The sequence below is a fragment of the Ambystoma mexicanum genome, chromosome 9, assembly GCF_040938575.1.
Source record: "Ambystoma mexicanum isolate Mex_15411 chromosome 9, UKY_AmexF1_1, whole genome shotgun sequence".
NCBI lineage: Eukaryota > Metazoa > Chordata > Amphibia > Caudata > Ambystomatidae > Ambystoma > Ambystoma mexicanum.
In genome coordinates, this window is record NC_090931.1 from 561610673 (window position 1) to 561636771 (window position 26099).

Genomic DNA, 26099 nt, shown 5'->3' on the forward strand with positions numbered 1-26099 from the left:
ATCCACACTGACGAATTTTATTGGCTGCTGGTCTTCAATATGTAAATTTACAAAGTACAGGCATTTTTGTCATCTTTTGCCAACGCTATGGATAGGAAATGTTTTCTATGGTGTTGCGGGAAAGGTTTTCCTATGCAGAAATGGAGGGGCTTTTTGTTGCCTTTGGGACGATAGACGCTTTCCCACCCTAAGTGAGATGGGTGGCAGCTTCTTCCACCTGCCTGGGCTGCCCTTTGTGTTATTAAGACTATACTTTCAGGGATCATTTCTATAGTTCTTAACTGAGGAAATGTGTTCGAAAGTGTCTGGTCTTCGCTAACCACGAGGAAGAGTTGAAGTGTTCTCTTCTGAGCGTGAAGCAAGTGGACAGTGTTGCATTTATGCAGCTGCTGTCTGCTATTGATGACCGTTCCTCTCTCCCTTTCAGGAGGGTTGGAGGAAGGGAACACAAACTGAGTGGTTAGCTGCTTATTATTCTGGTGAAAAATAGAGACAGCTCCCCTGTTCTTAGGGTTGCTTGGTGTCTGTGCTGTCGATTATGTGGGTTCTGATTTGTTAGCTGTGCAAATCTCCACATGGACCAAACACCTTGCGTCGCCCCGGTAAACACAATTGGCCGTGGGCCCTTTTGTGCGCTGCCCTGGGGGACCCAAGCGACAAGTTCCGGCTGTTGCATGCTGGCCTACTTCCATTTCACAAAGGTTAAGCCATTCTGATTTGCCACTGTTTTCCATCTGGCGCAATCCTCGTGCTTCTGTGAAAACAACACTGTACTGCCCTTTTGGGGGATTTGAATCTGCCTATTCAGCTGGGTACTTTTCAGGTCCGACTCAAATGCTTGTCTGGCCAATGCGCGCAATACCCTTCCATCACATGCATTACGTTCTCATAAAAGTCACACCGCCATTGTTCACGTTGCCTCCCACTTATGCTTGCTCGAATTCCACTGCAAAGCTTCCCAGATATTGAATAACACTCATTGCCATCGTAATATGGCCACTCTGTTTACTGAGGCCAGCCTTGGCTGGGCCATGGGAGCCCCTTGTCTCTGTCATCCACACTGACGAATTTTATTGGCTGCTGGTCTTCAATATGTAAATTTACAAAGTACAGGCATTTTTGTCATCTTTTGCCAACGCTATGGATAGGAAATGTTTTCTATGGTGTTGCGGGAAAGGTTTTCCTATGCAGAAATGGAGGGGCTTTTTGTTGCCTTTGGGACGATAGACGCTTTCCCACCCTAAGTGAGATGGGTGGCAGCTTCTTCCACCTGCCTGGGCTGCCCTTTGTGCTATTAAGACTATACTTTCAGGGATCATTTCTATAGTTCTTAACTGAGGAAATGTGTTCGAAAGTGTCTGGTCTTCGCTAACCACGAGGAAGAGTTGAAGTGTTCTCTTCTGAGCGTGAAGCAAGTGGACAGTGTTGCATTTATGCAGCTGCTGTCTGCTATTGATGACCGTTCCTCTCTCCCTTTCAGGAGGGTTGGAGGAAGGGAACACAAACTGAGTGGTTAGCTGCTTATTATTCTGGTGAAAAATAGAGACAGCTCCCCTGTTCTTAGGGTTGCTTGGTGTCTGTGCTGTCGATTATGTGGGTTCTGATTTGTTAGCTGTGCAAATCTCCACATGGACCAAACACCTTGCGTCGCCCCGGTAAACACAATTGCCGTGGGCCCTTTTGTGCGCTGCCCTGGGGGACCCAAGCGACAAGTTCCGGCTGTTGCATGCTGGCCTACTTCCATTTCACAAAGGTTAAGCCATTCTGATTTGCCACTGTTTTTCATCTGGCGCAATCCTTGTGCTTCTGTGAAAACAACACTGTACTGCCTTTGAATCTGCCTATTCAGCTGGGTACTTTTCAGGTCCGACTCAAATGCTTGTCTGGCCAATGCGCGCAATACCCTTCCATCACATGCATTACGTTCTCATAAAAGTCACACCGCCATTGTTCACGTTGCCTCCCACTTATGCTTGCTCGAATTCCACTGCAAAGCTTCCCAGATATTGAATAACACTCATTGCCATCGTAATATGGCCACTCTGTTTACTGAGGCCAGCCTTGGCTGGGCCATGGGAGCCCCTTGTCTCTGTCATCCACACTGACGAATTTTATTGGCTGCTGGTCTTCAATATGTAAATTTACAAAGTACAGGCATTTTTGTCATCTTTTGCCAACGCTATGGATAGGAAATGTTTTCTATGGTGTTGCGGGAAAGGTTTTCCTATGCAGAAATGGAGGGGCTTTTTGTTGCCTTTGGGACGATAGACGCTTTCCCACCCTAAGTGAGATGGGTGGCAGCTTCTTCCACCTGCCTGGGCTGCCCTTTGTGCTATTAAGACTATACTTTCAGGGATCATTTCTATAGTTCTTAACTGAGGAAATGTGTTCGAAAGTGGCTAACCACGAGGAAGAGTTGAAGTGTTCTCTTCTGAGCGTGAAGCAAGTGGACAGTGTTGCATTTATGCAGCTGCTGTCTGCTATTGATGACCGTTCCTCTCTCCCTTTCAGGAGGGTTGGAGGAAGGGAACACAAACTGAGTGGTTAGCTGCTTATTATTCTGGTGAAAAATAGAGACAGCTCCCCTGTTCTTAGGGTTGCTTGGTGTCTGTGCTGTCGATTATGTGGGTTCTGATTTGTTAGCTGTGCAAATCTCCACATGGACCAAACACCTTGCGTCGCCCCGGTAAACACAATTGCCGTGGGCCCTTTTGTGCGCTGCCCTGGGGGACCCAAGCGACAAGTTCCGGCTGTTGCATGCTGGCCTACTTCCATTTCACAAAGGTTAAGCCATTCTGATTTGCCACTGTTTTTCATCTGGCGCAATCCTCGTGCTTCTGTGAAAACAACACTGTACTGCCTTTGAATCTGCCTATTCAGCTGGGTACTTTTCAGGTCCGACTCAAATGCTTGTCTGGCCAATGCGCGCAATACCCTTCCATCACATGCATTACGTTCTCATAAAAGTCACACCGCCATTGTTCACGTTGCCTCCCACTTATGCTTGCTCGAATTCCACTGCAAAGCTTCCCAGATATTGAATAACACTCATTGCCATCGTAATATGGCCACTCTGTTTACTGAGGCCAGCCTTGGCTGGGCCATGGGAGCCCCTTGTCTCTGTCATCCACACTGACGAATTTTATTGGCTGCTGGTCTTCAATATGTAAATTTACAAAGTACAGGCATTTTTGTCATCTTTTGCCAACGCTATGGATAGGAAATGTTTTCTATGGTGTTGCGGGAAAGGTTTTCCTATGCAGAAATGGAGGGGCTTTTTGTTGCCTTTGGGACGATAGACGCTTTCACACCCTAAGTGAGATGGGTGGCAGCTTCTTCCACCTGCCTGGGCTGCCCTTTGTGCTATTAAGACTATACTTTCAGGGATCATTTCTATAGTGCTTAACTGAGGAAATGTGTTCGAAAGTGTCTGGTCTTCGCTAACCACGAGGAAGAGTTGAAGTGTTCTCTTCTGAGCGTGAAGCAAGTGGACAGTGTTGCATTTATGCAGCTGCTGTCTGCTATTGATGACCGTTCCTCTCTCCCTTTCAGGAGGGTTGGAGGAAGGGAACACAAACTGAGTGGTTAGCTGCTTATTATTCTGGTGAAAAATAGAGACAGCTCCCCTGTTCTTAGGGTTGCTTGGTGTCTGTGCTGTCGATTATGTGGGTTCTGATTTGTTAGCTGTGCAAATCTCCACATGGACCAAACACCTTGCGTCGCCCCGGTAAACACAATTGGCCATGGGCCCTTTTGTGCGCTGCCCTGGGGGACCCAAGCGACAAGTTCCGGCTGTTGCATGCTGGCCTACTTCCATTTCACAAAGGTTAAGCCATTCTGATTTGCCACTGTTTTCCATCTGGCGCAATCCTCGTGCTTCTGTGAAAACAACACTGTACTGCCTTTGAATCTGCCTATTCAGCTGGGTACTTTTCAGGTCCGACTCAAATGCTTGTCTGGCCAATGCGCGCAATACCCTTCCATCACATGCATTACGTTCTCATAAAAGTCACACCGCCATTGTTCACGTTGCCTCCCACTTATGCTTGCTCGAATTCCACTGCAAAGCTTCCCAGATATTGAATAACACTCATTGCCATCGTAATATGGCCACTCTGTTTACTGAGGCCAGCCTTGGCTGGGCCATGGGAGCCCCTTGTCTCTGTCATCCACACTGACGAATTTTATTGGCTGCTGGTCTTCAATATGTAAATTTACAAAGTACAGGCATTTTTGTCATCTTTTGCCAACGCTATGGATAGGAAATGTTTTCTATGGTGTTGCGGGAAAGGTTTTCCTATGCAGAAATGGAGGGGCTTTTTGTTGCATTTGGGACGATAGACGCTTTCCCACCCTAAGTGAGATGGGTGGCAGCTTCTTCCACCTGCCTGGGCTGCCCTTTGTGCTATTAAGACTATACTTTCAGGGATCATTTCTATAGTTCTTAACTGAGGAAATGTGTTCGAAAGTGTCTGGTCTTCGCTAACCACGAGGAAGAGTTGAAGTGTTCTCTTCTGAGCGTGAAGCAAGTGGACAGTGTTGCATTTATGCAGCTGCTGTCTGCTATTGATGACCGTTCCTCTCTCCCTTTCAGGAGGGTTGGAGGAAGGGAACACAAACTGAGTGGTTAGCTGCTTATTATTCTGGTGAAAAATAGAGACAGCTCCCCTGTTCTTAGGGTTGCTTGGTGTCTGTGCTGTCGATTATGTGGGTTCTGATTTGTTAGCTGTGCAAATCTCCACATGGACCAAACACCTTGCGTCGCCCCGGTAAACACAATTGCCGTGGGCCCTTTTGTGCGCTGCCCTGGGGGACCCAAGCGACAAGTTCCGGCTGTTGCATGCTGGCCTACTTCCATTTCACAAAGGTTAAGCCATTCTGATTTGCCACTGTTTTTCATCTGGCGCAATCCTCGTGCTTCTGTGAAAACAACACTGTACTGCCTTTGAATCTGCCTATTCAGCTGGGTACTTTTCAGGTCCGACTCAAATGCTTGTCTGGCCAATGCGCGCAATACCCTTCCATCACATGCATTACGTTCTCATAAAAGTCACACCGCCATTGTTCACGTTGCCTCCCACTTATGCTTGCTCGAATTCCACTGCAAAGCTTCCCAGATATTGAATAACACTCATTGCCATCGTAATATGGCCACTCTGTTTACTGAGGCCAGCCTTGGCTGGGCCATGGGAGCCCCTTGTCTCTGTCATCCACACTGACGAATTTTATTGGCTGCTGGTCTTCAATATGTAAATTTACAAAGTACAGGCATTTTTGTCATCTTTTGCCAACGCTATGGATAGGAAATGTTTTCTATGGTGTTGCGGGAAAGGTTTTCCTATGCAGAAATGGAGGGGCTTTTTGTTGCCTTTGGGACGATAGACGCTTTCCCACCCTAAGTGAGATGGGTGGCAGCTTCTTCCACCTGCCTGGGCTGCCCTTTGTGTTATTAAGACTATACTTTCAGGGATCATTTCTATAGTTCTTAACTGAGGAAATGTGTTCGAAAGTGTCTGGTCTTCGCTAACCACGAGGAAGAGTTGAAGTGTTCTCTTCTGAGCGTGAAGCAAGTGGACAGTGTTGCATTTATGCAGCTGCTGTCTGCTATTGATGACCGTTCCTCTCTCCCTTTCAGGAGGGTTGGAGGAAGGGAACACAAACTGAGTGGTTAGCTGCTTATTATTCTGGTGAAAAATAGAGACAGCTCCCCTGTTCTTAGGGTTGCTTGGTGTCTGTGCTGTCGATTATGTGGGTTCTGATTTGTTAGCTGTGCAAATCTCCACATGGACCAAACACCTTGCGTCGCCCCGGTAAACACAATTGGCCGTGGGCCCTTTTGTGCGCTGCCCTGGGGGACCCAAGCGACAAGTTCCGGCTGTTGCATGCTGGCCTACTTCCATTTCACAAAGGTTAAGCCATTCTGATTTGCCACTGTTTTCCATCTGGCGCAATCCTCGTGCTTCTGTGAAAACAACACTGTACTGCCCTTTTGGGGGATTTGAATCTGCCTATTCAGCTGGGTACTTTTCAGGTCCGACTCAAATGCTTGTCTGGCCAATGCGCGCAATACCCTTCCATCACATGCATTACGTTCTCATAAAAGTCACACCGCCATTGTTCACGTTGCCTCCCACTTATGCTTGCTCGAATTCCACTGCAAAGCTTCCCAGATATTGAATAACACTCATTGCCATCGTAATATGGCCACTCTGTTTACTGAGGCCAGCCTTGGCTGGGCCATGGGAGCCCCTTGTCTCTGTCATCCACACTGACGAATTTTATTGGCTGCTGGTCTTCAATATGTAAATTTACAAAGTACAGGCATTTTTGTCATCTTTTGCCAACGCTATGGATAGGAAATGTTTTCTATGGTGTTGCGGGAAAGGTTTTCCTATGCAGAAATGGAGGGGCTTTTTGTTGCCTTTGGGACGATAGACGCTTTCCCACCCTAAGTGAGATGGGTGGCAGCTTCTTCCACCTGCCTGGGCTGCCCTTTGTGCTATTAAGACTATACTTTCAGGGATCATTTCTATAGTTCTTAACTGAGGAAATGTGTTCGAAAGTGTCTGGTCTTCGCTAACCACGAGGAAGAGTTGAAGTGTTCTCTTCTGAGCGTGAAGCAAGTGGACAGTGTTGCATTTATGCAGCTGCTGTCTGCTATTGATGACCGTTCCTCTCTCCCTTTCAGGAGGGTTGGAGGAAGGGAACACAAACTGAGTGGTTAGCTGCTTATTATTCTGGTGAAAAATAGAGACAGCTCCCCTGTTCTTAGGGTTGCTTGGTGTCTGTGCTGTCGATTATGTGGGTTCTGATTTGTTAGCTGTGCAAATCTCCACATGGACCAAACACCTTGTGTCGCCCCGGTAAACACAATTGGCCGTGGGCCCTTTTGTGCGCTGCCCTGGGGGACCCAAGCGACAAGTTCCGGCTGTTGCATGCTGGCCTACTTCCATTTCACAAAGGTTAAGCCATTCTGATTTGCCACTGTTTTCCATCTGGCGCAATCCTCGTGCTTCTGTGAAAACAACACTGTACTGCCCCTTTGGGGGATTTGAATCTGCCTATTCAGCTGGGTACTTTTCAGGTCCGACTCAAATGCTTGTCTGGCCAATGCGCGCAATACCCTTCCATCACATGCATTACGTTCTCATAAAAGTCACACCGCCATTGTTAACGTTGCCTCCCACTTATGCTTGCTCGAATTCCACTGCAAAGCTTCCCAGATATTGAATAACACTCATTGCCATCGTAATATGGCCACTCTGTTTACTGAGGCCAGCCTTGGCTGGGCCATGGGAGCCCCTTGTCTCTGTCATCCACACTGACGAATTTTATTGGCTGCTGGTCTTCAATATGTAAATTTACAAAGTACAGGCATTTTTGTCATCTTTTGCCAACGCTATGGAAAGGAAAGGTTTTCTATGGGGTTGCGGGAAAGGTTTTCCTATGCAGAAATGGAGGGGCTTTTTGTTGCCTTTGGGACGATAGACGCTTTCCCACCCTAAGTGAGATGGGTGGCAGCTTCTTCCACCTGCCTGGGCTGCCCTTTGTGCTATTAAGACTATACTTTCAGGGATCATTTCTATAGTTCTTAACTGAGGAAATGTGTTCGAAAGTGTCTGGTCTTCGCTAACCACGAGGAAGAGTTGAAGTGTTCTCTTCTGAGCGTGAAGCAAGTGGACAGTGTTGCATTTATGCAGCTGCTGTCTGCTATTGATGACCGTTCCTCTCTCCCTTTCAGGAGGGTTGGAGGAAGGGAACACAAACTGAGTGGTTAGCTGCTTATTATTCTGGTGAAAAATAGAGACAGCTCCCCTGTTCTTAGGGTTGCTTGGTGTCTGTGCTGTCGATTATGTGGGTTCTGATTTGTTAGCTGTGCAAATCTCCACATGGACCAAACACCTTGCGTCGCCCCGGTAAACACAATTGCCGTGGGCCCTTTTGTGCGCTGCCCTGGGGGACCCAAGCGACAAGTTCCGGCTGTTGCATGCTGGCCTACTTCCATTTCACAAAGGTTAAGCCATTCTGATTTGCCACTGTTTCATCTGGCGCAATCCTCGTGCTTCTGTGAAAACAACACTGTACTGCCTTTGAATCTGCCTATTCAGCTGGGTACTTTTCAGGTCCGACTCAAATGCTTGTCTGGCCAATGCGCGCAATACCCTTCCATCACATGCATTACGTTCTCATAAAAGTCACACCGCCATTGTTCACGTTGCCTCCCACTTATGCTTGCTCGAATTCCACTGCAAAGCTTCCCAGATATTGAATAACACTCATTGCCATCGTAATATGGCCACTCTGTTTACTGAGGCCAGCCTTGGCTGGGCCATGGGAGCCCCTTGTCTCTGTCATCCACACTGACGAATTTTATTGGCTGCTGGTCTTCAATATGTAAATTTACAAAGTACAGGCATTTTTGTCATCTTTTGCCAACGCTATGGATAGGAAATGTTTTCTATGGTGTTGCGGGAAAGGTTTTCCTATGCAGAAATGGAGGGGCTTTTTGTTGCCTTTGGGACGATAGACGCTTTCACACCCTAAGTGAGATGGGTGGCAGCTTCTTCCACCTGCCTGGGCTGCCCTTTGTGCTATTAAGACTATACTTTCAGGGATCATTTCTATAGTGCTTAACTGAGGAAATGTGTTCGAAAGTGTCTGGTCTTCGCTAACCACGAGGAAGAGTTGAAGTGTTCTCTTCTGAGCGTGAAGCAAGTGGACAGTGTTGCATTTATGCAGCTGCTGTCTGCTATTGATGACCGTTCCTCTCTCCCTTTCAGGAGGGTTGGAGGAAGGGAACACAAACTGAGTGGTTAGCTGCTTATTATTCTGGTGAAAAATAGAGACAGCTCCCCTGTTCTTAGGGTTGCTTGGTGTCTGTGCTGTCGATTATGTGGGTTCTGATTTGTTAGCTGTGCAAATCTCCACATGGACCAAACACCTTGCGTCGCCCCGGTAAACACAATTGGCCATGGGCCCTTTTGTGCGCTGCCCTGGGGGACCCAAGCGACAAGTTCCGGCTGTTGCATGCTGGCCTACTTCCATTTCACAAAGGTTAAGCCATTCTGATTTGCCACTGTTTTCCATCTGGCGCAATCCTCGTGCTTCTGTGAAAACAACACTGTACTGCCTTTGAATCTGCCTATTCAGCTGGGTACTTTTCAGGTCCGACTCAAATGCTTGTCTGGCCAATGCGCGCAATACCCTTCCATCACATGCATTACGTTCTCATAAAAGTCACACCGCCATTGTTCACGTTGCCTCCCACTTATGCTTGCTCGAATTCCACTGCAAAGCTTCCCAGATATTGAATAACACTCATTGCCATCGTAATATGGCCACTCTGTTTACTGAGGCCAGCCTTGGCTGGGCCATGGGAGCCCCTTGTCTCTGTCATCCACACTGACGAATTTTATTGGCTGCTGGTCTTCAATATGTAAATTTACAAAGTACAGGCATTTTTGTCATCTTTTGCCAACGCTATGGATAGGAAATGTTTTCTATGGTGTTGCGGGAAAGGTTTTCCTATGCAGAAATGGAGGGGCTTTTTGTTGCATTTGGGACGATAGACGCTTTCCCACCCTAAGTGAGATGGGTGGCAGCTTCTTCCACCTGCCTGGGCTGCCCTTTGTGCTATTAAGACTATACTTTCAGGGATCATTTCTATAGTTCTTAACTGAGGAAATGTGTTCGAAAGTGTCTGGTCTTCGCTAACCACGAGGAAGAGTTGAAGTGTTCTCTTCTGAGCGTGAAGCAAGTGGACAGTGTTGCATTTATGCAGCTGCTGTCTGCTATTGATGACCGTTCCTCTCTCCCTTTCAGGAGGGTTGGAGGAAGGGAACACAAACTGAGTGGTTAGCTGCTTATTATTCTGGTGAAAAATAGAGACAGCTCCCCTGTTCTTAGGGTTGCTTGGTGTCTGTGCTGTCGATTATGTGGGTTCTGATTTGTTAGCTGTGCAAATCTCCACATGGACCAAACACCTTGCGTCGCCCCGGTAAACACAATTGCCGTGGGCCCTTTTGTGCGCTGCCCTGGGGGACCCAAGCGACAAGTTCCGGCTGTTGCATGCTGGCCTACTTCCATTTCACAAAGGTTAAGCCATTCTGATTTGCCACTGTTTTTCATCTGGCGCAATCCTTGTGCTTCTGTGAAAACAACACTGTACTGCCTTTGAATCTGCCTATTCAGCTGGGTACTTTTCAGGTCCGACTCAAATGCTTGTCTGGCCAATGCGCGCAATACCCTTCCATCACATGCATTACGTTCTCATAAAAGTCACACCGCCATTGTTCACGTTGCCTCCCACTTATGCTTGCTCGAATTCCACTGCAAAGCTTCCCAGATATTGAATAACACTCATTGCCATCGTAATATGGCCACTCTGTTTACTGAGGCCAGCCTTGGCTGGGCCATGGGAGCCCCTTGTCTCTGTCATCCACACTGACGAATTTTATTGGCTGCTGGTCTTCAATATGTAAATTTACAAAGTACAGGCATTTTTGTCATCTTTTGCCAACGCTATGGATAGGAAATGTTTTCTATGGTGTTGCGGGAAAGGTTTTCCTATGCAGAAATGGAGGGGCTTTTTGTTGCCTTTGGGACGATAGACGCTTTCCCACCCTAAGTGAGATGGGTGGCAGCTTCTTCCACCTGCCTGGGCTGCCCTTTGTGCTATTAAGACTATACTTTCAGGGATCATTTCTATAGTTCTTAACTGAGGAAATGTGTTCGAAAGTGGCTAACCACGAGGAAGAGTTGAAGTGTTCTCTTCTGAGCGTGAAGCAAGTGGACAGTGTTGCATTTATGCAGCTGCTGTCTGCTATTGATGACCGTTCCTCTCTCCCTTTCAGGAGGGTTGGAGGAAGGGAACACAAACTGAGTGGTTAGCTGCTTATTATTCTGGTGAAAAATAGAGACAGCTCCCCTGTTCTTAGGGTTGCTTGGTGTCTGTGCTGTCGATTATGTGGGTTCTGATTTGTTAGCTGTGCAAATCTCCACATGGACCAAACACCTTGCGTCGCCCCGGTAAACACAATTGCCGTGGGCCCTTTTGTGCGCTGCCCTGGGGGACCCAAGCGACAAGTTCCGGCTGTTGCATGCTGGCCTACTTCCATTTCACAAAGGTTAAGCCATTCTGATTTGCCACTGTTTTTCATCTGGCGCAATCCTCGTGCTTCTGTGAAAACAACACTGTACTGCCTTTGAATCTGCCTATTCAGCTGGGTACTTTTCAGGTCCGACTCAAATGCTTGTCTGGCCAATGCGCGCAATACCCTTCCATCACATGCATTACGTTCTCATAAAAGTCACACCGCCATTGTTCACGTTGCCTCCCACTTATGCTTGCTCGAATTCCACTGCAAAGCTTCCCAGATATTGAATAACACTCATTGCCATCGTAATATGGCCACTCTGTTTACTGAGGCCAGCCTTGGCTGGGCCATGGGAGCCCCTTGTCTCTGTCATCCACACTGACGAATTTTATTGGCTGCTGGTCTTCAATATGTAAATTTACAAAGTACAGGCATTTTTGTCATCTTTTGCCAACGCTATGGATAGGAAATGTTTTCTATGGTGTTGCGGGAAAGGTTTTCCTATGCAGAAATGGAGGGGCTTTTTGTTGCCTTTGGGACGATAGACGCTTTCACACCCTAAGTGAGATGGGTGGCAGCTTCTTCCACCTGCCTGGGCTGCCCTTTGTGCTATTAAGACTATACTTTCAGGGATCATTTCTATAGTGCTTAACTGAGGAAATGTGTTCGAAAGTGTCTGGTCTTCGCTAACCACGAGGAAGAGTTGAAGTGTTCTCTTCTGAGCGTGAAGCAAGTGGACAGTGTTGCATTTATGCAGCTGCTGTCTGCTATTGATGACCGTTCCTCTCTCCCTTTCAGGAGGGTTGGAGGAAGGGAACACAAACTGAGTGGTTAGCTGCTTATTATTCTGGTGAAAAATAGAGACAGCTCCCCTGTTCTTAGGGTTGCTTGGTGTCTGTGCTGTCGATTATGTGGGTTCTGATTTGTTAGCTGTGCAAATCTCCACATGGACCAAACACCTTGCGTCGCCCCGGTAAACACAATTGGCCATGGGCCCTTTTGTGCGCTGCCCTGGGGGACCCAAGCGACAAGTTCCGGCTGTTGCATGCTGGCCTACTTCCATTTCACAAAGGTTAAGCCATTCTGATTTGCCACTGTTTTCCATCTGGCGCAATCCTCGTGCTTCTGTGAAAACAACACTGTACTGCCTTTGAATCTGCCTATTCAGCTGGGTACTTTTCAGGTCCGACTCAAATGCTTGTCTGGCCAATGCGCGCAATACCCTTCCATCACATGCATTACGTTCTCATAAAAGTCACACCGCCATTGTTCACGTTGCCTCCCACTTATGCTTGCTCGAATTCCACTGCAAAGCTTCCCAGATATTGAATAACACTCATTGCCATCGTAATATGGCCACTCTGTTTACTGAGGCCAGCCTTGGCTGGGCCATGGGAGCCCCTTGTCTCTGTCATCCACACTGACGAATTTTATTGGCTGCTGGTCTTCAATATGTAAATTTACAAAGTACAGGCATTTTTGTCATCTTTTGCCAACGCTATGGATAGGAAATGTTTTCTATGGTGTTGCGGGAAAGGTTTTCCTATGCAGAAATGGAGGGGCTTTTTGTTGCATTTGGGACGATAGACGCTTTCCCACCCTAAGTGAGATGGGTGGCAGCTTCTTCCACCTGCCTGGGCTGCCCTTTGTGCTATTAAGACTATACTTTCAGGGATCATTTCTATAGTTCTTAACTGAGGAAATGTGTTCGAAAGTGTCTGGTCTTCGCTAACCACGAGGAAGAGTTGAAGTGTTCTCTTCTGAGCGTGAAGCAAGTGGACAGTGTTGCATTTATGCAGCTGCTGTCTGCTATTGATGACCGTTCCTCTCTCCCTTTCAGGAGGGTTGGAGGAAGGGAACACAAACTGAGTGGTTAGCTGCTTATTATTCTGGTGAAAAATAGAGACAGCTCCCCTGTTCTTAGGGTTGCTTGGTGTCTGTGCTGTCGATTATGTGGGTTCTGATTTGTTAGCTGTGCAAATCTCCACATGGACCAAACACCTTGCGTCGCCCCGGTAAACACAATTGGCCGTGGGCCCTTTTGTGCGCTGCCCTGGGGGACCCAAGCGACAAGTTCCGGCTGTTGCATGCTGGCCTACTTCCATTTCACAAAGGTTAAGCCATTCTGATTTGCCACTGTTTTCCATCTGGCGCAATCCTCGTGCTTCTGTGAAAACAACACTGTACTGCCCTTTTGGGGGATTTGAATCTGCCTATTCAGCTGGGTACTTTTCAGGTCCGACTCAAATGCTTGTCTGGCCAATGCGCGCAATACCCTTCCATCACATGCATTACGTTCTCATAAAAGTCACACCGCCATTGTTCACGTTGCCTCCCACTTATGCTTGCTCGAATTCCACTGCAAAGCTTCCCAGATATTGAATAACACTCATTGCCATCGTAATATGGCCACTCTGTTTACTGAGGCCAGCCTTGGCTGGGCCATGGGAGCCCCTTGTCTCTGTCATCCACACTGACGAATTTTATTGGCTGCTGGTCTTCAATATGTAAATTTACAAAGTACAGGCATTTTTGTCATCTTTTGCCAACGCTATGGATAGGAAATGTTTTCTATGGTGTTGCGGGAAAGGTTTTCCTATGCAGAAATGGAGGGGCTTTTTGTTGCCTTTGGGACGATAGACGCTTTCCCACCCTAAGTGAGATGGGTGGCAGCTTCTTCCACCTGCCTGGGCTGCCCTTTGTGCTATTAAGACTATACTTTCAGGGATCATTTCTATAGTTCTTAACTGAGGAAATGTGTTCGAAAGTGTCTGGTCTTCGCTAACCACGAGGAAGAGTTGAAGTGTTCTCTTCTGAGCGTGAAGCAAGTGGACAGTGTTGCATTTATGCAGCTGCTGTCTGCTATTGATGACCGTTCCTCTCTCCCTTTCAGGAGGGTTGGAGGAAGGGAACACAAACTGAGTGGTTAGCTGCTTATTATTCTGGTGAAAAATAGAGACAGCTCCCCTGTTCTTAGGGTTGCTTGGTGTCTGTGCTGTCGATTATGTGGGTTCTGATTTGTTAGCTGTGCAAATCTCCACATGGACCAAACACCTTGTGTCGCCCCGGTAAACACAATTGGCCGTGGGCCCTTTTGTGCGCTGCCCTGGGGGACCCAAGCGACAAGTTCCGGCTGTTGCATGCTGGCCTACTTCCATTTCACAAAGGTTAAGCCATTCTGATTTGCCACTGTTTTCCATCTGGCGCAATCCTCGTGCTTCTGTGAAAACAACACTGTACTGCCCCTTTGGGGGATTTGAATCTGCCTATTCAGCTGGGTACTTTTCAGGTCCGACTCAAATGCTTGTCTGGCCAATGCGCGCAATACCCTTCCATCACATGCATTACGTTCTCATAAAAGTCACACCGCCATTGTTAACGTTGCCTCCCACTTATGCTTGCTCGAATTCCACTGCAAAGCTTCCCAGATATTGAATAACACTCATTGCCATCGTAATATGGCCACTCTGTTTACTGAGGCCAGCCTTGGCTGGGCCATGGGAGCCCCTTGTCTCTGTCATCCACACTGACGAATTTTATTGGCTGCTGGTCTTCAATATGTAAATTTACAAAGTACAGGCATTTTTGTCATCTTTTGCCAACGCTATGGAAAGGAAAGGTTTTCTATGGGGTTGCGGGAAAGGTTTTCCTATGCAGAAATGGAGGGGCTTTTTGTTGCCTTTGGGACGATAGACGCTTTCCCACCCTAAGTGAGATGGGTGGCAGCTTCTTCCACCTGCCTGGGCTGCCCTTTGTGCTATTAAGACTATACTTTCAGGGATCATTTCTATAGTTCTTAACTGAGGAAATGTGTTCGAAAGTGTCTGGTCTTCGCTAACCACGAGGAAGAGTTGAAGTGTTCTCTTCTGAGCGTGAAGCAAGTGGACAGTGTTGCATTTATGCAGCTGCTGTCTGCTATTGATGACCGTTCCTCTCTCCCTTTCAGGAGGGTTGGAGGAAGGGAACACAAACTGAGTGGTTAGCTGCTTATTATTCTGGTGAAAAATAGAGACAGCTCCCCTGTTCTTAGGGTTGCTTGGTGTCTGTGCTGTCGATTATGTGGGTTCTGATTTGTTAGCTGTGCAAATCTCCACATGGACCAAACACCTTGCGTCGCCCCGGTAAACACAATTGCCGTGGGCCCTTTTGTGCGCTGCCCTGGGGGACCCAAGCGACAAGTTCCGGCTGTTGCATGCTGGCCTACTTCCATTTCACAAAGGTTAAGCCATTCTGATTTGCCACTGTTTCATCTGGCGCAATCCTCGTGCTTCTGTGAAAACAACACTGTACTGCCTTTGAATCTGCCTATTCAGCTGGGTACTTTTCAGGTCCGACTCAAATGCTTGTCTGGCCAATGCGCGCAATACCCTTCCATCACATGCATTACGTTCTCATAAAAGTCACACCGCCATTGTTCACGTTGCCTCCCACTTATGCTTGCTCGAATTCCACTGCAAAGCTTCCCAGATATTGAATAACACTCATTGCCATCGTAATATGGCCACTCTGTTTACTGAGGCCAGCCTTGGCTGGGCCATGGGAGCCCCTTGTCTCTGTCATCCACACTGACGAATTTTATTGGCTGCTGGTCTTCAATATGTAAATTTACAAAGTACAGGCATTTTTGTCATCTTTTGCCAACGCTATGGATAGGAAATGTTTTCTATGGTGTTGCGGGAAAGGTTTTCCTATGCAGAAATGGAGGGGCTTTTTGTTGCCTTTGGGACGATAGACGCTTTCACACCCTAAGTGAGATGGGTGGCAGCTTCTTCCACCTGCCTGGGCTGCCCTTTGTGCTATTAAGACTATACTTTCAGGGATCATTTCTATAGTGCTTAACTGAGGAAATGTGTTCGAAAGTGTCTGGTCTTCGCTAACCACGAGGAAGAGTTGAAGTGTTCTCTTCTGAGCGTGAAGCAAGTGGACAGTGTTGCATTTATGCAGCTGCTGTCTGCTATTGATGACCGTTCCTCTCTCCCTTTCAGGAGGGTTGGAGGAAGGGAACACAAACTGAGTGGTTAGCTGCTTATTATTCTGGTGAAAAATAGAGACAGCTCCCCTGTTCTTAGGGTTGCTTGGTGTCTGTGCTGTCGATTATGTGGGTTCTGATTTGTTAGCTGTGCAAATCTCCACATGGACCAAACACCTTGCGTCGCCCCGGTAAACACAATTGGCCATGGGCCCTTTTGTGCGCTGCCCTGGGGGACCCAAGCGACAAGTTCCGGCTGTTGCATGCTGGCCTACTTCCATTTCACAAAGGTTAAGCCATTCTGATTTGCCACTGTTTTCCATCTGGCGCAATCCTCGTGCTTCTGTGAAAACAACACTGTACTGCCTTTGAATCTGCCTATTCAGCTGGGTACTTTTCAGGTCCGACTCAAATGCTTGTCTGGCCAATGCGCGCAATACCCTTCCATCACATGCATTACGTTCTCATAAAAGTCACACCGCCATTGTTCACGTTGCCTCCCACTTATGCTTGCTCGAATTCCACTGCAAAGCTTCCCAGATATTGAATAACACTCATTGCCATCGTAATATGGCCACTCTGTTTACTGAGGCCAGCCTTGGCTGGGCCATGGGAGCCCCTTGTCTCTGTCATCCACACTGACGAATTTTATTGGCTGCTGGTCTTCAATATGTAAATTTACAAAGTACAGGCATTTTTGTCATCTTTTGCCAACGCTATGGATAGGAAATGTTTTCTATGGTGTTGCGGGAAAGGTTTTCCTATGCAGAAATGGAGGGGCTTTTTGTTGCATTTGGGACGATAGACGCTTTCCCACCCTAAGTGAGATGGGTGGCAGCTTCTTCCACCTGCCTGGGCTGCCCTTTGTGCTATTAAGACTATACTTTCAGGGATCATTTCTATAGTTCTTAACTGAGGAAATGTGTTCGAAAGTGTCTGGTCTTCGCTAACCACGAGGAAGAGTTGAAGTGTTCTCTTCTGAGCGTGAAGCAAGTGGACAGTGTTGCATTTATGCAGCTGCTGTCTGCTATTGATGACCGTTCCTCTCTCCCTTTCAGGAGGGTTGGAGGAAGGGAACACAAACTGAGTGGTTAGCTGCTTATTATTCTGGTGAAAAATAGAGACAGCTCCCCTGTTCTTAGGGTTGCTTGGTGTCTGTGCTGTCGATTATGTGGGTTCTGATTTGTTAGCTGTGCAAATCTCCACATGGACCAAACACCTTGCGTCGCCCCGGTAAACACAATTGCCGTGGGCCCTTTTGTGCGCTGCCCTGGGGGACCCAAGCGACAAGTTCCGGCTGTTGCATGCTGGCCTACTTCCATTTCACAAAGGTTAAGCCATTCTGATTTGCCACTGTTTTTCATCTGGCGCAATCCTCGTGCTTCTGTGAAAACAACACTGTACTGCCTTTGAATCTGCCTATTCAGCTGGGTACTTTTCAGGTCCGACTCAAATGCTTGTCTGGCCAATGCGCGCAATACCCTTCCATCACATGCATTACGTTCTCATAAAAGTCACACCGCCATTGTTCACGTTGCCTCCCACTTATGCTTGCTCGAATTCCACTGCAAAGCTTCCCAGATATTGAATAACACTCATTGCCATCGTAATATGGCCACTCTGTTTACTGAGGCCAGCCTTGGCTGGGCCATGGGAGCCCCTTGTCTCTGTCATCCACACTGACGAATTTTATTGGCTGCTGGTCTTCAATATGTAAATTTACAAAGTACAGGCATTTTTGTCATCTTTTGCCAACGCTATGGATAGGAAATGTTTTCTATGGTGTTGCGGGAAAGGTTTTCCTATGCAGAAATGGAGGGGCTTTTTGTTGCCTTTGGGACGATAGACGCTTTCCCACCCTAAGTGAGATGGGTGGCAGCTTCTTCCACCTGCCTGGGCTGCCCTTTGTGCTATTAAGACTATACTTTCAGGGATCATTTCTATAGTTCTTAACTGAGGAAATGTGTTCGAAAGTGTCTGGTCTTCGCTAACCACGAGGAAGAGTTGAAGTGTTCTCTTCTGAGCGTGAAGCAAGTGGACAGTGTTGCATTTATGCAGCTGCTGTCTGCTATTGATGACCGTTCCTCTCTCCCTTTCAGGAGGGTTGGAGGAAGGGAACACAAACTGAGTGGTTAGCTGCTTATTATTCTGGTGAAAAATAGAGACAGCTCCCCTGTTCTTAGGGTTGCTTGGTGTCTGTGCTGTCGATTATGTGGGTTCTGATTTGTTAGCTGTGCAAATCTCCACATGGACCAAACACCTTGCGTCGCCCCGGTAAACACAATTGGCCGTGGGCCCTTTTGTGCGCTGCCCTGGGGGACCCAAGCGACAAGTTCCGGCTGTTGCATGCTGGCCTACTTCCATTTCACAAAGGTTAAGCCATTCTGATTTGCCACTGTTTTCCATCTGGCGCAATCCTCGTGCTTCTGTGAAAACAACACTGTACTGCCCTTTTGGGGGATTTGAATCTGCCTATTCAGCTGGGTACTTTTCAGGTCCGACTCAAATGCTTGTCTGGCCAATGCGCGCAATACCCTTCCATCACATGCATTACGTTCTCATAAAAGTCACACCGCCATTGTTCACGTTGCCTCCCACTTATGCTTGCTCGAATTCCACTGCAAAGCTTCCCAGATATTGAATAACACTCATTGCCATCGTAATATGGCCACTCTGTTTACTGAGGCCAGCCTTGGCTGGGCCATGGGAGCCCCTTGTCTCTGTCATCCACACTGACGAATTTTATTGGCTGCTGGTCTTCAATATGTAAATTTACAAAGTACAGGCATTTTTGTCATCTTTTGCCAACGCTATGGATAGGAAATGTTTTCTATGGTGTTGCGGGAAAGGTTTTCCTATGCAGAAATGGAGGGGCTTTTTGTTGCCTTTGGGACGATAGACGCTTTCCCACCCTAAGTGAGATGGGTGGCAGCTTCTTCCACCTGCCTGGGCTGCCCTTTGTGCTATTAAGACTATACTTTCAGGGATCATTTCTATAGTTCTTAACTGAGGAAATGTGTTCGAAAGTGTCTGGTCTTCGCTAACCACGAGGAAGAGTTGAAGTGTTCTCTTCTGAGCGTGAAGCAAGTGGACAGTGTTGCATTTATGCAGCTGCTGTCTGCTATTGATGACCGTTCCTCTCTCCCTTTCAGGAGGGTTGGAGGAAGGGAACACAAACTGAGTGGTTAGCTGCTTATTATTCTGGTGAAAAATAGAGACAGCTCCCCTGTTCTTAGGGTTGCTTGGTGTCTGTGCTGTCGATTATGTGGGTTCTGATTTGTTAGCTGTGCAAATCTCCACATGGACCAAACACCTTGTGTCGCCCCGGTAAACACAATTGGCCGTGGGCCCTTTTGTGCGCTGCCCTGGGGGACCCAAGCGACAAGTTCCGGCTGTTGCATGCTGGCCTACTTCCATTTCACAAAGGTTAAGCCATTCTGATTTGCCACTGTTTTCCATCTGGCGCAATCCTCGTGCTTCTGTGAAAACAACACTGTACTGCCCCTTTGGGGGATTTGAATCTGCCTATTCAGCTGGGTACTTTTCAGGTCCGACTCAAATGCTTGTCTGGCCAATGCGCGCAATACCCTTCCATCACATGCATTACGTTCTCATAAAAGTCACACCGCCATTGTTAACGTTGCCTCCCACTTATGCTTGCTCGAATTCCACTGCAAAGCTTCCCAGATATTGAATAACACTCATTGCCATCGTAATATGGCCACTCTGTTTACTGAGGCCAGCCTTGGCTGGGCCATGGGAGCCCCTTGTCTCTGTCATCCACACTGACGAATTTTATTGGCTGCTGGTCTTCAATATGTAAATTTACAAAGTACAGGCATTTTTGTCATCTTTTGCCAACGCTATGGAAAGGAAAGGTTTTCTATGGGGTTGCGGGAAAGGTTTTCCTATGCAGAAATGGAGGGGCTTTTTGTTGCCTTTGGGACGATAGACGCTTTCCCACCCTAAGTGAGATGGGTGGCAGCTTCTTCCACCTGCCTGGGCTGCCCTTTGTGCTATTAAGACTATACTTTCAGGGATCATTTCTATAGTTCTTAACTGAGGAAATGTGTTCGAAAGTGTCTGGTCTTCGCTAACCACGAGGAAGAGTTGAAGTGTTCTCTTCTGAGCGTGAAGCAAGTGGACAGTGTTGCATTTATGCAGCTGCTGTCTGCTATTGATGACCGTTCCTCTCTCCCTTTCAGGAGGGTTGGAGGAAGGGAACACAAACTGAGTGGTTAGCTGCTTATTATTCTGGTGAAAAATAGAGACAGCTCCCCTGTTCTTAGGGTTGCTTGGTGTCTGTGCTGTCGATTATGTGGGTTCTGATTTGTTAGCTGTGCAAATCTCCACATGGACCAAACACCTTGCGTCGCCCCGGTAAACACAATTGGCCGTGGGCCCTTTTGTGCGCTGCCCTGGGGGACCCAAGCGACAAGTTCCGGCTGTTGCATGCTGGCCTACTTCCATTTCACAAAGGTTAAGCCATTCTGATTTGCCACTGTTTTCCATCTGGCGCAATCCTCGTGCTTCTGTGAAAACAACACTGTACTGCCCCTTTGGGGGATTTGAATCTGCCTATTCAGCTGGGTACTTTTCAGGTCCGACTCAAATGCTTGTCTGGCCAATGCGCGCAATACCCTTCCATCACATGCATTACGTTCTCATAAAAGTCACACCGCCATTGTTCACGTTGCCTCCCACTTATGCTTGCTTGAATTCCACTGCAAAGCTTCCCAGATATTGAATAACACTCATTGCCATCGTAATATGGCCACTCTGTTTACTGAGGCCAGCCTTGGCTGGGCCATGGGAGCCCCTTGTCTCTGTCATCCACACTGACGAATTTTATTGGCTGCTGGTCTTCAATATGTAAATTTACAAAGTACAGGCATTTTTGTCATCTTTTGCCAACGCTATGGATAGGAAATGTTTTCTATGGTGTTGCGGGAAAGGTTTTCCTATGCAGAAATGGAGGGGCTTTTTGTTGCCTTTGGGACGATAGACGCTTTCCCACCCTAAGTGAGATGGGTGGCAGCTTCTTCCACCTGCCTGGGCTGCCCTTTGTGCTATTAAGACTATACTTTCAGGGATCATTTCTATAGTTCTTAACTGAGGAAATGTGTTCGAAAGTGTCTGGTCTTCGCTAACCACGAGGAAGAGTTGAAGTGTTCTCTTCTGAGCGTGAAGCAAGTGGACAGTGTTGCATTTATGCAGCTGCTGTCTGCTATTGATGACCGTTCCTCTCTCCCTTTCAGGAGGGTTGGAGGAAGGGAACACAAACTGAGTGGTTAGCTGCTTATTATTCTGGTGAAAAATAGAGACAGCTCCCCTGTTCTTAGGGTTGCTTGGTGTCTGTGCTGTCGATTATGTGGGTTCTGATTTGTTAGCTGTGCAAATCTCCACATGGACCAAACACCTTGCGTCGCCCCGGTAAACACAATTGCCGTGGGCCCTTTTGTGCGCTGCCCTGGGGGACCCAAGCGACAAGTTCCGGCTGTTGCATGCTGGCCTACTTCCATTTCACAAAGGTTAAGCCATTCTGATTTGCCACTGTTTTTCAACTGGCGCAATCCTCGTGCTTCTGTGAAAACAACACTGTACTGCCTTTGAATCTGCCTATTCAGCTGGGTACTTTTCAGGTCCGACTCAAATGCTTGTCTGGCCAATGCGCGCAATACCCTTCCATCACATGCATTACGTTCTCATAAAAGTCACACCGCCATTGTTCACGTTGCCTCCCACTTATGCTTGCTCGAATTCCACTGCAAAGCTTCCCAGATATTGAATAACACTCATTGCCATCGTAATATGGCCACTCTGTTTACTGAGGCCAGCCTTGGCTGGGCCATGGGAGCCCCTTGTCTCTGTCATCCACACTGACGAATTTTATTGGCTGCTGGTCTTCAATATGTAAATTTACAAAGTACAGGCATTTTTGTCATCTTTTGCCAACGCTATGGATAGGAAATGTTTTCTATGGTGTTGCGGGAAAGGTTTTCCTATGCAGAAATGGAGGGGCTTTTTGTTGCCTTTGGGACGATAGACGCTTTCCCACCCTAAGTGAGATGGGTGGCAGCTTCTTCCACCTGCCTGGGCTGCCCTTTGTGCTATTAAGACTATACTTTCAGGGATCATTTCTATAGTTCTTAACTGAGGAAATGTGTTCGAAAGTGTCTGGTCTTCGCTAACCACGAGGAAGAGTTGAAGTGTTCTCTTCTGAGCGTGAAGCAAGTGAACAGTGTTGCATTTATGCAGCTGCTGTCTGCTATTGATGACCGTTCCTCTCTCCCTTTCAGGAGGGTTGGAGGAAGGGAACACAAACTGAGTGGTTAGCTGCTTATTATTCTGGTGAAAAATAGAGACAGCTCCCCTGTTCTTAGGGTTGCTTGGTGTCTGTGCTGTCGATTATGTGGGTTCTGATTTGTTAGCTGTGCAAATCTCCACATGGACCAAACACCTTGCGTCGCCCCGGTAAACACAATTGGCCGTGGGCCCTTTTGTGCGCTGCCCTGGGGGACCCAAGCGACAAGTTCCGGCTGTTGCATGCTGGCCTACTTCCATTTCACAAAGGTTAAGCCATTCTGATTTGCCACTGTTTTCCATCTGGCGCAATCCTCGTGCTTCTGTGAAAACAACACTGTACTGCCCCTTTGGGGGATTTGAATCTGCCTATTCAGCTGGGTACTTTTCAGGTCCGACTCAAATGCTTGTCTGGCCAATGCGCGCAATACCCTTCCATCACATGCATTACGTTCTCATAAAAGTCACACCGCCATTGTTCACGTTGCCTCCCACTTATGCTTGCTCGAATTCCACTGCAAAGCTTCCCAGATATTGAATAACACTCATTGCCATCGTAATATGGCCACTCTGTTTACTGAGGCCAGCCTTGGCTGGGCCATGGGAGCCCCTTGTCTCTGTCATCCACACTGACGAATTTTATTGGCTGCTGGTCTTCAATATGTAAATTTACAAAGTACAGGCATTTTTGTCATCTTTTGCCAACGCTATGGATAGGAAATGTTTTCTATGGTGTTGCGGGAAAGGTTTTCCTATGCAGAAATGGAGGGGCTTTTTGTTGCATTTGGGACGATAGACGCTTTCCCACCCTAAGTGAGATGGGTGGCAGCTTCTTCCACCTGCCTGGGCTGCCCTTTGTGCTATTAAGACTATACTTTCAGGGATCATTTCTATAGTTCTTAACTGAGGAAATGTGTTCGAAAGTGTCTGGTCTTCGCTAACCACGAGGAAGAGTTGAAGTGTTCTCTTCTGAGCGTGAAGCAAGTGGACAGTGTTGCATTTATGCAGCTGCTGTCTGCTATTGATGACCGTTCCTCTCTCCCTTTCAGGAGGGTTGGAGGAAGGGAACACAAACTGAGTGGTTAGCTGCTTATTATTCTGGTGAAAAATAGAGACAGCTCCCCTGTTCTTAGGGTTGCTTGGTGTCTGTGCTGTCGATTATGTGGGTTCTGATTTGTTAGCTGTGCAAATCTCCACATGGACCAAACACCTTGCGTCGCCCCGGTAAACACAATTGCCGTGGGCCCTTTTGTGCGCTGCCCTGGGGGACCCAAGCGACAAGTTCCGGCTGTTGCATGCTGGCCTACTTCCATTTCACAAAGGTTAAGCCATTCTGATTTGCCACTGTTTTTCATCTGGCGCAATCCTCGTGCTTCTGTGAAAACAACACTGTACTGCCTTTGAATCTGCCTATTCAGCTGGGTACTTTTCAGGTCCGACTCAAATGCTTGTCTGGCCAATGCGCGCAATACCCTTCCATCACATGCATTACGTTCTCATAAAAGTCACACCGCCATTGTTCACGTTGCCTCCCACTTATGCTTGCTCGAATTCCACTGCAAAGCTTCCCAGATATTGAATAACACTCATTGCCATCGTAATATGGCCACTCTGTTTACTGAGGCCAGCCTTGGCTGGGCCATGGGAGCCCCTTGTCTCTGTCATCCACACTGACGAATTTTATTGGCTGCTGGTCTTCAATATGTAAATTTACAAAGTACAGGCATTTTTGTCATCTTTTGCCAACGCTATGGATAGGAAATGTTTTCTATGGTGTTGCGGGAAAGGTTTTCCTATGCAGAAATGGAGGGGCTTTTTGTTGCCTTTGGGACGATAGACGCTTTCACACCCTAAGTGAGATGGGTGGCAGCTTCTTCCACCTGCCTGGGCTGCCCTTTGTGCTATTAAGACTATACTTTCAGGGATCATTTCTATAGTTCTTAACTGAGGAAATGTGTTCGAAAGTGTTTGGTCTTCGCTAACCACGAGGAAGAGTTGAAGTGTTCTCTTCTGAGCGTGAAGCAAGTGGACAGTGTTGCATTTATGCAGCTGCTGTCTGCTATTGATGACCGTTCCTCTCTCCCTTTCAGGAGGGTTGGAGGAAGGGAACACAAACTGAGTGGTTAGCTGCTTATTATTCTGGTGAAAAATAGAGACAGCTCCCCTGTTCTTAGGGTTGCTTGGTGTCTGTGCTGTCGATTATGTGGGTTCTGATTTGTTAGCTGTGCAAATCTCCACATGGACCAAACACCTTGCGTCGCCCCGGTAAACACAATTGGCCATGGGCCCTTTTGTGCGCTGCCCTGGGGGACCCAAGCGACAAGTTCCGGCTGTTGCATGCTGGCCTACTTCCATTTCACAAAGGTTAAGCCATTCTGATTTGCCACTGTTTTCCATCTGGCGCAATCCTCGTGCTTCTGTGAAAACAACACTGTACTGCCTTTGAATCTGCCTATTCAGCTGGGTACTTTTCAGGTCCGACTCAAATGCTTGTCTGGCCAATGCGCGCAATACCCTTCCATCACATGCATTACGTTCTCATAAAAGTCACACCGCCATTGTTCACGTTGCCTCCCACTTATGCTTGCTCGAATTCCACTGCAAAGCTTCCCAGATATTGAATAACACTCATTGCCATCGTAATATGGCCACTCTGTTTACTGAGGCCAGCCTTGGCTGGGCCATGGGAGCCCCTTGTCTCTGTCATCCACACTGACGAATTTTATTGGCTGCTGGTCTTCAATATGTAAATTTACAAAGTACAGGCATTTTTGTCATCTTTTGCCAACGCTATGGATAGGAAATGTTTTCTATGGTGTTGCGGGAAAGGTTTTCCTATGCAGAAATGGAGGGGCTTTTTGTTGCATTTGGGACGATAGACGCTTTCCCACCCTAAGTGAGATGGGTGGCAGCTTCTTCCACCTGCCTGGGCTGCCCTTTGTGCTATTAAGACTATACTTTCAGGGATCATTTCTATAGTTCTTAACTGAGGAAATGTGTTCGAAAGTGTCTGGTCTTCGCTAACCACGAGGAAGAGTTGAAGTGTTCTCTTCTGAGCGTGAAGCAAGTGGACAGTGTTGCATTTATGCAGCTGCTGTCTGCTATTGATGACCGTTCCTCTCTCCCTTTCAGGAGGGTTGGAGGAAGGGAACACAAACTGAGTGGTTAGCTGCTTATTATTCTGGTGAAAAATAGAGACAGCTCCCCTGTTCTTAGGGTTGCTTGGTGTCTGTGCTGTCGATTATGTGGGTTCTGATTTGTTAGCTGTGCAAATCTCCACATGGACCAAACACCTTGCGTCGCCCCGGTAAACACAATTGCCGTGGGCCCTTTTGTGCGCTGCCCTGGGGGACCCAAGCGACAAGTTCCGGCTGTTGCATGCTGGCCTACTTCCATTTCACAAAGGTTAAGCCATTCTGATTTGCCACTGTTTTTCATCTGGCGCAATCCTCGTGCTTCTGTGAAAACAACACTGTACTGCCTTTGAATCTGCCTATTCAGCTGGGTACTTTTCAGGTCCGACTCAAATGCTTGTCTGGCCAATGCGCGCAATACCCTTCCATCACATGCATTACGTTCTCATAAAAGTCACACCGCCATTGTTCACGTTGCCTCCCACTTATGCTTGCTCGAATTCCACTGCAAAGCTTCCCAGATATTGAATAACACTCATTGCCATCGTAATATGGCCACTCTGTTTACTGAGGCCAGCCTTGGCTGGGCCATGGGAG

At 47.5% G+C, this 26099-nt stretch overlaps 25 non-coding genes across 25 annotated transcripts; all 25 read left to right on the forward strand.

Moving 5' to 3' along the window:
- Positions 1-243: 243 nt before the first annotated feature.
- Positions 244-461, forward strand: LOC138491020 (small nucleolar RNA U3). The gene has a single exon (XR_011275898.1). It is a non-coding gene; the product is annotated as a small nucleolar RNA U3 (small nucleolar RNA).
- An 835-nt stretch (positions 462-1296) lies between these two features.
- Positions 1297-1514, forward strand: LOC138491022 (small nucleolar RNA U3). Its single transcript, XR_011275899.1, has one exon. It is a non-coding gene; the product is annotated as a small nucleolar RNA U3 (small nucleolar RNA).
- Positions 1515-2337: 823 nt separating this feature from the next.
- Positions 2338-2545, forward strand: LOC138490422 (small nucleolar RNA U3). The gene has a single exon (XR_011275452.1). It is a non-coding gene; the product is annotated as a small nucleolar RNA U3 (small nucleolar RNA).
- An 823-nt stretch (positions 2546-3368) lies between these two features.
- Positions 3369-3586, forward strand: LOC138490202 (small nucleolar RNA U3). The gene has a single exon (XR_011275254.1). It is a non-coding gene; the product is annotated as a small nucleolar RNA U3 (small nucleolar RNA).
- An 824-nt stretch (positions 3587-4410) lies between these two features.
- On the forward strand, positions 4411-4628 carry LOC138491023 (small nucleolar RNA U3). The gene has a single exon (XR_011275900.1). It is a non-coding gene; the product is annotated as a small nucleolar RNA U3 (small nucleolar RNA).
- An 823-nt stretch (positions 4629-5451) lies between these two features.
- LOC138491025 (small nucleolar RNA U3) lies at positions 5452-5669 on the forward strand. Its single transcript, XR_011275901.1, has one exon. It is a non-coding gene; the product is annotated as a small nucleolar RNA U3 (small nucleolar RNA).
- An 835-nt stretch (positions 5670-6504) lies between these two features.
- LOC138491026 (small nucleolar RNA U3) lies at positions 6505-6722 on the forward strand. The gene has a single exon (XR_011275902.1). It is a non-coding gene; the product is annotated as a small nucleolar RNA U3 (small nucleolar RNA).
- An 835-nt stretch (positions 6723-7557) lies between these two features.
- Positions 7558-7775, forward strand: LOC138491027 (small nucleolar RNA U3). The gene has a single exon (XR_011275903.1). It is a non-coding gene; the product is annotated as a small nucleolar RNA U3 (small nucleolar RNA).
- An 821-nt stretch (positions 7776-8596) lies between these two features.
- LOC138490203 (small nucleolar RNA U3) lies at positions 8597-8814 on the forward strand. The gene has a single exon (XR_011275255.1). It is a non-coding gene; the product is annotated as a small nucleolar RNA U3 (small nucleolar RNA).
- Positions 8815-9638: 824 nt separating this feature from the next.
- On the forward strand, positions 9639-9856 carry LOC138491028 (small nucleolar RNA U3). Its single transcript, XR_011275904.1, has one exon. It is a non-coding gene; the product is annotated as a small nucleolar RNA U3 (small nucleolar RNA).
- Positions 9857-10679: 823 nt separating this feature from the next.
- On the forward strand, positions 10680-10887 carry LOC138490423 (small nucleolar RNA U3). Its single transcript, XR_011275453.1, has one exon. It is a non-coding gene; the product is annotated as a small nucleolar RNA U3 (small nucleolar RNA).
- An 823-nt stretch (positions 10888-11710) lies between these two features.
- On the forward strand, positions 11711-11928 carry LOC138490204 (small nucleolar RNA U3). The gene has a single exon (XR_011275256.1). It is a non-coding gene; the product is annotated as a small nucleolar RNA U3 (small nucleolar RNA).
- An 824-nt stretch (positions 11929-12752) lies between these two features.
- Positions 12753-12970, forward strand: LOC138491029 (small nucleolar RNA U3). Its single transcript, XR_011275905.1, has one exon. It is a non-coding gene; the product is annotated as a small nucleolar RNA U3 (small nucleolar RNA).
- An 835-nt stretch (positions 12971-13805) lies between these two features.
- On the forward strand, positions 13806-14023 carry LOC138491031 (small nucleolar RNA U3). Its single transcript, XR_011275907.1, has one exon. It is a non-coding gene; the product is annotated as a small nucleolar RNA U3 (small nucleolar RNA).
- Positions 14024-14858: 835 nt separating this feature from the next.
- On the forward strand, positions 14859-15076 carry LOC138491033 (small nucleolar RNA U3). Its single transcript, XR_011275908.1, has one exon. It is a non-coding gene; the product is annotated as a small nucleolar RNA U3 (small nucleolar RNA).
- An 821-nt stretch (positions 15077-15897) lies between these two features.
- On the forward strand, positions 15898-16115 carry LOC138490205 (small nucleolar RNA U3). Its single transcript, XR_011275257.1, has one exon. It is a non-coding gene; the product is annotated as a small nucleolar RNA U3 (small nucleolar RNA).
- Positions 16116-16939: 824 nt separating this feature from the next.
- On the forward strand, positions 16940-17157 carry LOC138491034 (small nucleolar RNA U3). The gene has a single exon (XR_011275909.1). It is a non-coding gene; the product is annotated as a small nucleolar RNA U3 (small nucleolar RNA).
- Positions 17158-17980: 823 nt separating this feature from the next.
- Positions 17981-18198, forward strand: LOC138491035 (small nucleolar RNA U3). The gene has a single exon (XR_011275910.1). It is a non-coding gene; the product is annotated as a small nucleolar RNA U3 (small nucleolar RNA).
- An 835-nt stretch (positions 18199-19033) lies between these two features.
- On the forward strand, positions 19034-19251 carry LOC138491036 (small nucleolar RNA U3). The gene has a single exon (XR_011275911.1). It is a non-coding gene; the product is annotated as a small nucleolar RNA U3 (small nucleolar RNA).
- Positions 19252-20086: 835 nt separating this feature from the next.
- Positions 20087-20304, forward strand: LOC138491037 (small nucleolar RNA U3). Its single transcript, XR_011275912.1, has one exon. It is a non-coding gene; the product is annotated as a small nucleolar RNA U3 (small nucleolar RNA).
- An 835-nt stretch (positions 20305-21139) lies between these two features.
- LOC138491038 (small nucleolar RNA U3) lies at positions 21140-21357 on the forward strand. The gene has a single exon (XR_011275913.1). It is a non-coding gene; the product is annotated as a small nucleolar RNA U3 (small nucleolar RNA).
- Positions 21358-22180: 823 nt separating this feature from the next.
- On the forward strand, positions 22181-22398 carry LOC138490686 (small nucleolar RNA U3). The gene has a single exon (XR_011275604.1). It is a non-coding gene; the product is annotated as a small nucleolar RNA U3 (small nucleolar RNA).
- Positions 22399-23233: 835 nt separating this feature from the next.
- LOC138491039 (small nucleolar RNA U3) lies at positions 23234-23451 on the forward strand. The gene has a single exon (XR_011275914.1). It is a non-coding gene; the product is annotated as a small nucleolar RNA U3 (small nucleolar RNA).
- Positions 23452-24274: 823 nt separating this feature from the next.
- LOC138490274 (small nucleolar RNA U3) lies at positions 24275-24492 on the forward strand. Its single transcript, XR_011275318.1, has one exon. It is a non-coding gene; the product is annotated as a small nucleolar RNA U3 (small nucleolar RNA).
- An 824-nt stretch (positions 24493-25316) lies between these two features.
- On the forward strand, positions 25317-25534 carry LOC138491040 (small nucleolar RNA U3). The gene has a single exon (XR_011275915.1). It is a non-coding gene; the product is annotated as a small nucleolar RNA U3 (small nucleolar RNA).
- Positions 25535-26099: the final 565 nt, after the last annotated feature.